Here is a 12,639-nt window from a genome sequence, read left to right on the forward strand (position 1 = left end):
ATGGCATGCAGAGGGGGATGGAGAAAGAAACTACCATTCCATTTTGGCTTTCTTTTCTCAAGCAATAAGGCTCTAAGGAAAGTGTTAGCTTTAGAACTAGTGACTGGCAGACTTTGGTTAGTATTAAGATACTATGAGATTCAAAGGGTGGCAATCATGAAATCCTTCAGATGCTGTCATACTGCAACTCCCATCATCTCTTACCATTTCCTGTGTTATCTAACGCTACTGAGAGTTGTGATCTAACAATCTCTGGAAAGCCACATGATTCTTATAGCTGATGTATAAGATACATCCTTTTTCTTTACAACATCTCGTGTCTTATATTTACAAAAGAACAGATACAAATGACTAATAGGTTTAACAATGCAATGCTTTGCATATTGACTCAAGACAGCCCTACACCCAACAACACTGCAATCTTTCACACACATTTTGGGGAACCCTCTGGAGCCCATTGGTTCTTGCTTCCTAGTAGTCTCCAATATTACACTCTCTCAGTTCCTACAGTAGTCTGCATCACGCATCATAGCTTTTGTTTTTGTTGTGTGCCTTCAAGTCATTTCCAACTTACGGTGACCCTAAGGCTAACCTATCACAGGGTTTTCTTGGCATGTTTCCCCAGAGGAGGTTTGCCATTGCCATCCTCTGAAGCTGGGATAGTGTAATTTGCCCAAAAGCATCCAGTTGATTTTCATGGCTGAGTAGGGATTTGATCCATGCTCTCCAGGGTCATAGCTCAGACCACTACACCATTACTTCTCCTAAAACCTGGAAAAAGCATTCATTAAAGCAGGGGTGGGTAACTAAGGTATGTCCAGGGGCTAGTTTTCTATTCTGGAACCTCCAGGAGCCACACCGAAAATGCCAGAAAGAGAAAATTATATCAATTTCAAAGGCTAGCAGGTGTTACTGGCTGCACTTTTGGACCAGCAATTATTTGGATCCTAGTGAAGAATCTAGGAATCGGTGAGGTATCATTGGATAGTGTGGCAATTCTCAAGCAACATCACTTTTTGTAACTGTGATGCTATGATCCTATCTATGGCAAAGTCATTCAGATGTTTAGTTAGTCCAATTGCTCCCAGTATCACTACTGGAACCACAGTTGTTTTCTACTATCTTCATCATCACCACCACCATCAGTTTCACTGCTCACCAGGGGTTATTCACTAGAATATTAGGCCATCATTCTATTCCAGAAACTAGAAATCAGTGAGGTATTGTCAGTTAATGTAGCACCTTCCAAGCAGTATTGCTTTTCGTAATTGTGGTATTGTGAGCCTACCTTTTGCAATTTCGTTCAGATTTTTGTCAGTCCATTTGAAATTTCTCCCAGAGCATTCATCATCACTAGAACGACAGCTGTTTTCATTTTCTAGAAGCACTGAATCTTACTGTAGTGATAGTAGCTGGTATTGGTGTTGTTAACCTTTATTTATACCCTGCCTTTCTCCCAAAATTGGGAATGAAAGTGGCTAAAGCAAAACCAAAAATAATCAAAACAGTGCAAGAAGGACTGTAACCTATTTAAAAGTTGCATTGCCACTCCTTCCAAGGAAGATAATTCTCTTTTTCTCTCTCTCTTGCCAAAAAAAGAGTGGTGTCCAATACATCTGGAGGGTCTTAGTATTGCAAAAACAGCTGTGTGACAGTGCCACACTTTGCCTATCCTTATATTAAAGCAAGTTTCCTGCTCTCATAAATAAAATGTAAAATTTATTTATTTATTTATTTATTTATTTATTTATTTTCTGTTCAAATATGGCATTTTCTGATGCTTGGTGAGGAAATGCCACTCCTGCCTCTCAAAGCTATTCCCTGTTGAGATTGTTTCAACATTTAACGCAGGATAACACTGGTTTGTTAGTATTATAATATCCTGTTTTTGTAAAGGAATATCACCTGTTCAAGTTGCTTAGCAGTTCCTTTTCCAAAAATGTAGACAAGAACTTAATGGCACCCTCTATTGGCTGAATTTAAAATTCTTTCACATTCTTTTACTACAAATTATACATAAAGAGAAGTAACGTCTCTTTTAATATTCTAAAGGATTTTAAGAATACATTTTTATGTGCATATATTTTAAACTTGTGAATGAGGATGAAACTTCTTTTACATTACTTTAGTATCTCTTTTGACATTGCAAAAAATGTTAAAATACATTTTTATTCACAGTGTAAGTTACTTTAAACTTTTGAAATAGGATGATTTCACATGTAATATAAGAAATATATTTCTAATGTGTAATAGCTCCTTGCATAAAGCTTAATTTGCACACTAGTTCTGTGTGGCATTCGGAGTGGTTAAGTTTTACTGACATGTTCATTAAAATTACAATATACAAGAAATACTAAGAAGCATTTCTTTTCAGATAAAAACACTACCTCTTCAATATTTTATGGATGTGTCGCCTTGGTAGTATTAGAATGATGGGAGTATTTATTACTCTGAACACAAAAGCATTAACTTGTTAACATTTAGAATATGGGTCTGGATGGCAGTGCTGCCGCAATGTAGAATTTAAAAGGAGAATATTTACTTCAAATGTCTAGTTTTGGTTATTTTTACTGAACAGAATATTAAGAAGGATAAGTCAATTTATTAGCTTCCTCATTAGAAAACACATTGGAATTTTTTTTTAAAACTCTCTTTAATGCTATATGCACAAACTACTTCATAGTGCAAATGCATTTTTTCCACAAAACTATGCCTAAGCTTCTTCACACAGGATGAAATTCCAATAAAGAAGTTAGTCACTCACTACAAATTTTTGTCATTTGTGAAGTGTGAGCTGGTAGGACAGAAAGGGAATTCAGGATGACTAAAAGCATTCAAAATGGTTGTGCTGAAGGAAATCAAAGACACAAGAAAATTTGGGGCTGTGATATACCAGGATCCCATCATTAATACCTGCTGAAATTCCCTCTTCTATACAACCATTAAAGGTACAGGAGCTCTCTCCAGGTTTCAATTGGCCAATCTTATGTAGTGCTTTAATACGCAATACTGGGATAGCCAACATATAGCCATTTTTTTTTAAACTGATAGGCATTGATCTACACCTTTTTAATATATCTAAATTATAATTTCTGGCCTGCATCTTGATATCAAAAGTGCATCTTGACCTGAGCAGCTATATGGCCCTAGCATGTGATCTGAAAAGAACAGGTTCCCACTGAAACAAGGGAAGCCATGGGTTTTGATATGGAAACAAATTTCCTTTCCCAGCTCTGGAAATGGATGAGATCATGCAAGGAGCTGCTAAGTGCTCTCAGGAAAGATGCTATCATGTGTCTCAAGGAAGTATCTCTCTTTGTGATTGAGGGGGAGCCAGGTGAATCAAAAGAATGACATTTGCATAGCCATTTGGGTCTCTGCTCTGTCGGAAACTTGGGGAAATGAAACATTTGGGGGAAGATGTGAAATACACATCAAACAGTCTCCTTTGATTACCCTTTGTCTGGAGATCCAGTTAAACCCTTAAAGGGTCTCCCAGATTTGGGGAGGGGCAGCCAGCCATTCACTGCTGGTAGCCACTCACTGCTGCTAGCCTCTCTCTGCTGCTGGCAGCCAACAGCTATGTCAGTTTAAAGTCAGTCTCTCTCTCTGACTTGTCTGCTAAACCAGACCTGCAAACCCACACACAATTTGGACACACCAAGATAGAACTTCTACGTTAGGTGAGTATTTCCATTAGAAAGCCTAATATCTATCCCACATTTACGATGTTATTTCCTGAGTCTTGTATGAATGTATGAGCGTATGTGCCTGTAAGTTTGAATCCTTGTTTCCAATAAAAGAGACATTGATTGTACTTAGAGCTTCTGCCTCATTTCTGGATTTCTAGTTCCTGGTATACAGATCGAAGGGGCGATCCCATCTGAGGTGTGGTAACAGGCCTCCTCTTGTGACCTTGAGATAATTAAATTCCCCATTGATAATTTAGTCTCTGTTCACTGTTACAAAACCCATTATTATTGTTATTATTATTGCTATTATTATTACTTGACAATGATGATGATGTCATCCCACCGTCTCCCCAAATTGGGACTAAAGGTGGCTTTAAAAAAAAATTAAAAGAAAATGCAGATTAAAGGATGTGCAAAGCTGTACCTTGCTGCCAAAAGCAATTAAAATAATTAAAACAATCCACAGTCACCTGGTAATTTTTGTAACTTCTGAGGACACTTGCTAACACCACACAACTGTCCTGCCCCAGATATGCCACAGAAAACACTGTGAAACTAAATTGATATTTTGGAGATACTTTGGAAGAAGATGTTCTGCCTCAACACCAACATGACTCAATGGTGCAAGAAGGCACTCTTGCACGCTCCTGCACTATAGAAAGTTAAGGCAAGTGCTTGGGAATGTTGGTGGCAGAAGTGGCGGCCTAGTTAGTATTTTTTTAGTTTCTCAGTTTAGAGACCCTCTGTGTGTAAGAGTACACACTCTACATCCCCCCCCTTTTTTTAGTTTCTAGGGGGGTTCCAATGCAGCCCCCCTACCCCTCTGAATGGTGCCCATCCCTGTGCTATATTTCAGAATAGCTCTCTATAACTATTAAGCTTTCAGCAGCTATCAATAGTACAACTGACTATTCCTTCCTTCCTCACAGATCCTCTCCCAGTGGAATATAGATCTAGCATGCATTAATTTCCTTCAGAATGATGAGCTTTTGCCACTTTATATTCTATCCTCCAGATCTTTTTGGCCCATACAGAAGGTGCAAACCAGCCCACTTTTGTCCATTCCATATAGTAATTGCTAATGCTTGTTTAAATGGGTTTCTGTACAACTAGTGATTTCCCCCATGCCACACCAAAGATTTGTTTTGGGGGATTTTATAATAGTGTGATGTCCATCCTTTATTGAAACAAATTGCTCGATTGTGTTTGAACTATCCATAGTTCTGGAACCACCAGCAGTCTTGCTCTATTATACCCTCCTTATCAGAACCAGGAAGCAACACTTCTCAGACAAGTTTTGCCAGTGTCACCACCCTGAAGATTTGCTTAAATGAGAAACAACTTGTTCCGTAACTCAGAAGTGATTAAAAACACAACTGGACCTACCATTAGGTGACAACAGGTAGAAGATACTGGGATGGGGTGGGCACCATGCAGTTGCAAAGCACTGGAGGACAGAATTGTATGTGCCATGCAGCCTGTGCTGTGACCATGTGCTAGCATATTGCCCTCGGATATTGTGTAGGAAGGTGCATAATTAGCTCTGGTGAAGTATGATTCAACTGCCAGTCCAGTCAACGTCTGGAACTGAACTGCCTCATCTTTGCTTCAGGCAGCAAAATAGCTTAAGGTAGCCTGATTAAAGAAGACACGAGACAACTGCTATGCATCTGTCATGATTTCCCCCTCCATCTTCTCCAAAGTCTTGAGTTGCTATTGAAGAATAACTCCAGGATGTGTGCATGTGTCAGGCTGCACAATCCTCAAGCACAGGCAAATGCCATACAGAAATGGAAAGAGCCCATGAAATTAATGCCCTCTGCTCTCTGACCAATATGCTCCTATAAAGATGTCAAACATCTTGTCACACCCATGCTCAGCAAAACTTCTGAATGCTTCAAGTAATTTAACAATATTCTTCCCAAGCTATTAGACAAACCCTGGGCCTCTCCAAATGTTTTAGACTTACCCTTGAATATAGACCCCTGCTGGCTGAAGCTAATTGAATGTGTAGTACAAAATATTTGAAGAGGCTATGCTTGCAATCTGACTCTCTTAATGAAAACTAGAAGTAGGTGTATGTGGCTTAGTTACACTATATCCACAAATGCCAGACTTCTGAATCACCTTGCATGGCAAGAAATTATAATGAACTTTACAATCAACAATCTAGCTATTCAAAGATACAACTGTAGAGTCAGTATGCAGAGAGATCTTGTAGGACGTTTGAGACTGATTGAAAGAAAGAGGTTGGCAGCATGACCTTTCGTAGGCTAAAGTCTACTTCTTCAGCTGTCCAAATGCATCTGAGGAAGTAGACTTAAGTCTAGGAAAGCTCATGATACCAATTTCTTTCTTTCAGTTCATCTAGCTATTATTTGACTGGAATAACTATGGGAAAGTAGAATAATGAGACTACACTGCCATGTTCCTGCTAGAGGAGTCCTCATCATATGAGAATCCAGAGCCTTCAGAAAGCAGAGCCCCTCAGGATTCACCAGAAATCAGAGGCCCATGCACACTATAGAATTATAACACTGTTATTCCACTTTAACTGTCATGACTCTGTCCTCTGGAATCATGGGATTGGCATTTTAGGAAAGGGCCTTCAGAATTCTCAGCCAGAGCACTCCAGTGCCTTACCAAACTAGAAATCCCAGGATTCCATAGGATGGAACCATGACAGTTAAAATGGAATAATAGCACTATAATTGTGTGATATGAATGGGCCCCAGAGCCTCAGAGGAATCAGGACCTTTAAAGGAAACAGCTTACGATCCACTCACTTTAGAGTTGAGGGATCCTGCAGAAGAGGCAGGACAGAATTGACCCTGCCTAGGAGAAGTACAGGGCAGAAGCAGAGACCTCATAAAGAAGTGCAGAATTTCACATGTAGAGGCCTTGTGTTGGTAATAATAATAATAATAATAATAATAATAATAATAAAACTTTATTTATATACCGCTTTTCCAATGATCAAAGCGGTGTACATCAAGAATATAATTACATTCAGTTTAAATATATATATATATATATATATATATATATATAATCTTCAAATATTAAAATACATAAAAACACAGTCAAAAATCTATCAGTCAATAAAATGCAATTCTATCAAAAATAGTGACTACAGAGAGTCAGACGGATATGCTAATCGAAATAAATATGTCTTCAGAGCCTTCTTGAAGGCATCCAAAGTAGGGCAGACTCGAATTTTGTCAGGAAGATTGTTCCAGAGAGTCGGTGCTGTCGATGTATATGATCTCTTGTGAGTTATTGACAATTTCACTCTTGGACAATCTAATAGATGTTTTCCTGATGTTCTGAGAGTGCGGGGCGGATTGTGTGGGAGGAGGCGCTCCTTCAAGTAGCACGGGCCCAAGCCATGTAGGGCTTTATAGGTAATAACCGACACTTTGTATTGAGCCCGGAAGCTAATGGGCAGCCAGTGAAGAGATTTTAATACCGGGGTTATATGGTGTGCCCTGGATGTTCCGGCGACCAGCCTGGCTGCAGCATTTTGACCTAACTGAAGCTTCCGAACCTGGTACAAAGGTAGCCCCATGTAGAGCACATTGCAGAAATCTAAATGAGAGGTTACCAGTGCGTGTACTACTGTTTCAAGGTCCTTTTGGTCCAAACAAGGACGCAGCTGGCGTATCAGCCGAAGCTGGTACCAAGCACTCTTGGCCATCACGTCCACCTGTGATGACAAATGTAAGGATGAATCCAAGAGTACTCCCAGACTGCAAACTTTGTCCTTTAGGGGGAGCGTAACCCCATCTAGGACAGGATGACAAATTTCCCTGTCTGGACTTGGGGCACCTATCACAAGTACCTCTGTTTTCTCTGGATTCAGCTCGAGTTTGTTTTCCCTCATCCAGCCCATTACTGACTCCAGGTAGGCGTCCAGAGGAGAGATGCCTTCCTTAGTCACTGTATCAGTCGGAGGCATGGAGAGATAGATCTGGGTCTCATCAGAGTACTGATAACACTGTGCTCCATGTTTCCGGATGATATGTCCCAGCGGTTTCATGTAAATGTTAAACAGCATGGGGGATAAAATGGCACCCTATGGGACGCCTGATGTTAGCTCCCTTTTATGGGAGCAACAATCCCCCAGTCTCACCATCTGGAGCCTTCCCGAGAGATAGGATCGGAACCACTGGAGCGCAGTGCCTCCGATGCCTAAATCCCTAAATGGTAGACTCTGATCAACAACAATGGCTGGGAAGAGAGCAATGTCTGGATAAGAATGCAGTCATTGGAAGCAGATCTGGAAGCACCATGATCATACTTCGTGTTTTCTGGCTCCTTGCACTCTTGGAAGTCCTGCCACAGGTGATTCTTCAGGCATTTGACCTGAGATTGATAACAGACCTGTCTGTAGCTTTTGTGTACTTGATTTTATGAATGACCTGGCAGGACATGATCTGTTATGACCCTGGCTCTGTTTCTTGGAGTCAAATTCTGTCTTTGTCTTCTTTACTTTGTTGACATGGTGTGTGCCTCAACCTCAGCTCATTTTTCTGGACTCTCTGTTTGATTACAACTGATCTCCTCTGAGGGTGTAGCCAGACTTCAGAATTAAAACAGTTTGATACCACCATGTCTCTATCGTTCAGAATCCTGGGATTTATATTTTGGTAAGGTATTCAGCTCGGTCTGTCAGAGCACTCTGGTGCTTCACCACACTACAAGTCCTAGGATTCTGTAGGATAGCATCATGGCAGTTAAAGTGGTGTCAAACTGCTTTAATTCTGCAGCGTGGCTATACTCTGAACCTCTGTATGGGGCAACTGGACTAATTTAGGTCTATATGATATCCTGTTCAGCAGTTGCTGTCTGGAATTAAAATGTTGATGGAGGCATCTAATGAGGTAGGTTGCAGTTTGTGAAAACGTATTCCAAAAGAGAGAGAGAGTGAAATCGAAGGAAGAAACCCTTCTAGAACATGGCCACATAGCCCGAAAACCCACAAAAAAAACTATTAAAAAGAGTGTTTGAGGTATTACAAGATTCGTTATTGTTTTGGCAAACTCAGCTAAATATCATTTATGGGTGAATTGGCTCCAAGCCTGCTATTCTGGCACTGAAGCTTTCAAGGAAAAAGAAAGGACCTGAAGTTTGACACTCTTCCAACAAGTTGTGTTAATTTTAATCTGTGGTTTAAAAAAACACTTTGAGCTGAAAGGAAAAGATGAGAATAGTATAGTCCAAATGCATCAAGATAATAGAGTTGTCAACACACCAGGAAATGCTTAAGACTGCCAACCTATACACAGTCACACTTAATCTCTGTGTATCTTATTTTGGAAAAGCATGAAAAAGGACTGGGTTTAAAGATGACAAGTTCATAGCTTCTGTTTAATTTCTAACAGTAGTAAGGATATTATTATTGTTATCATTATGATTATGATTTCTGCCTTTTCCCCAGTGTTCCTTTTGCAGGCACTCTGCAAAAGTTAAAACTAATACAGACAGTGAAAAGCATTTTTAAAATTGTTAAAATGATGAGGAGGATTATTTCTATCCCACCTTTTTCCCAGATTGAGACTCAAAGTGTCTTAGAACATTTTTAAAATATATCATTAAAATCTACAAGATATAAAAGTTAAATCAAGATTAAACAGTAAAAAAATAAAATGAGATTAAAACATACATCATTAAACACAGACACACACGCACATACCAGCACAATTAGTTATATCCAGCACATTGTGTAAGACAGGCCTTATATAATCACTTATCAAATGCCTGTTGGAATAGAAGACTCTTTGCTTGTTTGCAAAAAGAACAAGTACAAAAAGTACACACACAAAACACAATTAAACAATCTGTGGAATTAAATCCTTTGAAACAAATCAATTAAAAACCAAAGATAAAAATCAGCATAAAAGGATACCATCTAAGCAACCCACAGTTAAAAGATCTTTAATTATTTTATTTGAGGAATTTCTAGATTAACTTTCTGAAATCTATAGCCCCCCAACAGCAAAGCACCAGATGTGCAAATAATGTAAAACAACAACAAACAAACAAAGGAAAGAATAATCATATTAAAAGAAAATAAAACAATGATTGGAATCATGTTGGATGATTACGCTGGTATAAGGGTCACTTGCACTGGCATAAGCCATTTTTCTGACTGGACGATGACAGCAGGGAGAATGACAGCAGTTGCCAATCTTGTCAGGAGAGCAAGTTGTCCTGCTAGCTCCCAAGCACCTCAGGGGCCCAGACAGCAGTTTTATTTCCTGATAAGGTCTGCATCAGCACTACTGATGGCAGTTAAAGTGAAAACCACTTTAACTGCCATGGTTCAATGCTATGGAATTCTGAGAGCTGTAGTTTGTGTCACAACTAACTACCATTCCCAGAATTCCATAGCATTGAGTCATGGCAGTTAAAGTGGTGTAAGATCAGATTATTTCTGCAGTACGGATGCAGCCAGAGAAGCCTTTTGTTGTCACCCTCGCCATCATTACAGCATTCATGGCCAATTTGCTTTTTCTGCCATGCCTCTATACTGCCTTCTCTTTCTAGCAGTTGCAAATCCAGAAATATTTGGCCAATAAAAGGAACATTAAAAGCCACAATAACCATTTTTAAAGCCTCATTAAACATAAATGACTGTGTAACCTCTTACCTTCAGAGAGAATACATTTCAGAGTTTGGGAGTGACACCCCTCCCCCATCTTCAGATGCCTGAGAAGTGGAAGTCTGAAAGTGTGGGTGGGTGGGTTGTCACCAACACATCCTTTCTTGCAGATCTTAATAATAACTGAGCATGTTCATAACCAAGACAAGTGCTGCCACAGATAGCCAAGCCCCAAATCATTAAGCACTTTCAAGCTGAAAATCTAGAGTTTGTAAAAGCTCTGCTGATTGTGGGATTCTGGGAGCTGTAGCCCAACAAATTACAGTAATTCTTCCAGGTTCTCTGAAAATCATAATCTTGAATTGCGACTGGAAAACAAATCGCAACCAGAGCACTACTTTCATCATTTTGACAAAATGGTGGACCTAGCTGCCATTCTACATCAACTAAAAGCCTTCAGATATCTTCAGTAACAGTTGTACTGAAATTCAGGACAAATAACAAATTCAGGATAATGATAGCTCCTTTATCTGTCTTAGCAAAAAGATGCTTTACAGGGACAGGAGGATGGAATGTATCAAGTTTTTACATGGCACACAATACAGAAAGCACTTTGTCTCCTTCTACCTCACAATACCCCTTATTTGATCTTGCATAGAATACATGATCAGGCGTTATATTTGCAACAATACTATTTACAGCAGGAGTGAGTCACTTGCAATACACCAGATATTGTTGGACTATAACTCCCATCATCCCCAACCATGACATTTGCTTGGGATGATGGGAGCTGCAGTCTAACGATATCTGAAGTACAATAGTTTCTTCCACCCTAATTTATGGGATCTCCTCCATATTCTGCCAATGCTTTTATCCCATAATTATCCAAAAAATATTTTAGAAAGAATATAGGTTAGGGTTAGGAAACAAATTTGAAGTCTAATCATTGCTATAACTGAGGATCAATATTAGATTTTTCACACCATGATATTATATTCTAGAAAATTGTATTAAAATGTAGATTGTAAGAGAGACGATCACTAACAGGTTTTATTCATATTTGGCAGACACATCCAGTTGCCTCAAAAGTTTGGAATCAAATGCTACAATCTTGTAACTTTATTATTGGCGTATCTCAATATTTTCAGATGGAAAGACTAATTGACTGACAGATTTGATCCACAGCTAAACTTTTGTGACCAACATCCTGAAAACAAGATAATATATCTCTTGCAATCAGTAGTTAATGACAATCTGGAAAATTCATTACAAACACAATGAAATTATATGGTATTATATGACAAATCTGAATGAATTAAATGCATACTGGGCTAAGGTTCTGAACAACCCTAGAATGATTTCAAAGTTGTTAATAATTTCTTGCTTTGTTGATTGTCAATAATGTCTGAGTTTTATCATTTTGATTTTGCCTGCTTTTTTTCTGTAATGTAACCATATGTTTATTGAGCACATGTTTGTAGTAGAATAGGTAGGTAGATTAATGGATAGAAACTGAAATTACAGAACATGCTGTTCAGGACATACCATTACACTTGGAGTCCTAGATATCTTCATGCTGGAACAGTGGTGCAAACTGGATTTTTTCTTCCTGCCTGGATAACCTTTAGTTCCCTGTGACAGCAACACTCTTTCTGTCTTTCGATGCAATGACCCACGAAGCCTGCGGTCCTTCCTTCTCCACATTCTGTTACCAGTGATCTGTTGTGTCCTGTGATCTATTGCCACTGATATCCTACTGGGTGCCATTTTGAATGCTTCCTCCATTTGTGATCCCATCTCCACAGCCTTGTCCAGAGTCAAAGAATGTATCTGCAACAACAAGGCCTCCCTAATTTGACTGTCTTCTGCTCTCTCAATCAGTTGGTCAAGCACCAACTCCTCCTTCAAAGGCCCAAAGTTGCAACCTGATGCCAGGTCCCACAAAGCAGAGGCAAAACTCTGAAATGTCTCCCCAGGGAGCTGAGCTCGCTGCCAGAAACACAGCCTTTGGATCCTCTTGAAAGCATTCTGCTTGAGTGTAAAATCCTTGTGAAACTCATCAGTATTCTTACAGAGTACTGGTCCGGGCGTTGTAAGAGTCTTCTGATTTCTCCTACCTAAATGACAAGGAAGATGATGCTCCATATTCTCCAAACCAAGCAAAATTCAGAATTGATGCAGTTTTTAGCTTATGTTAACTAAGATATTTTCCCTCTCCAGCTCTGAGAAAAACACAAACAAGGAAAGCATCTAAGTCCATCATCTTCCAGTTGCACTGTGGTGTAATTGACAGTAAACACACCACCTTCCTTCCCTAATTAGCAATGTAGGCTTAGTCAGCAG

At 39.3% G+C, this 12,639-nt stretch overlaps 1 protein-coding gene across 1 annotated transcript in view; it reads right to left on the reverse strand.

Moving 5' to 3' along the window:
• The window catches only part of ARHGEF4 (Rho guanine nucleotide exchange factor 4), a 226,773-nt gene that overhangs the window by 143,565 nt on the left and 70,569 nt on the right, over positions 1-12,639 (reverse strand). The window lies entirely within an intron of this gene.

This window comes from Sceloporus occidentalis, unplaced genomic scaffold (assembly GCF_023333645.1).
Source record: "Sceloporus occidentalis isolate IW3139 unplaced genomic scaffold, rSceOcc1.0.p SCAF_2, whole genome shotgun sequence".
NCBI classification, from domain to species: Eukaryota; Metazoa; Chordata; class Lepidosauria; order Squamata; family Phrynosomatidae; genus Sceloporus; species Sceloporus occidentalis.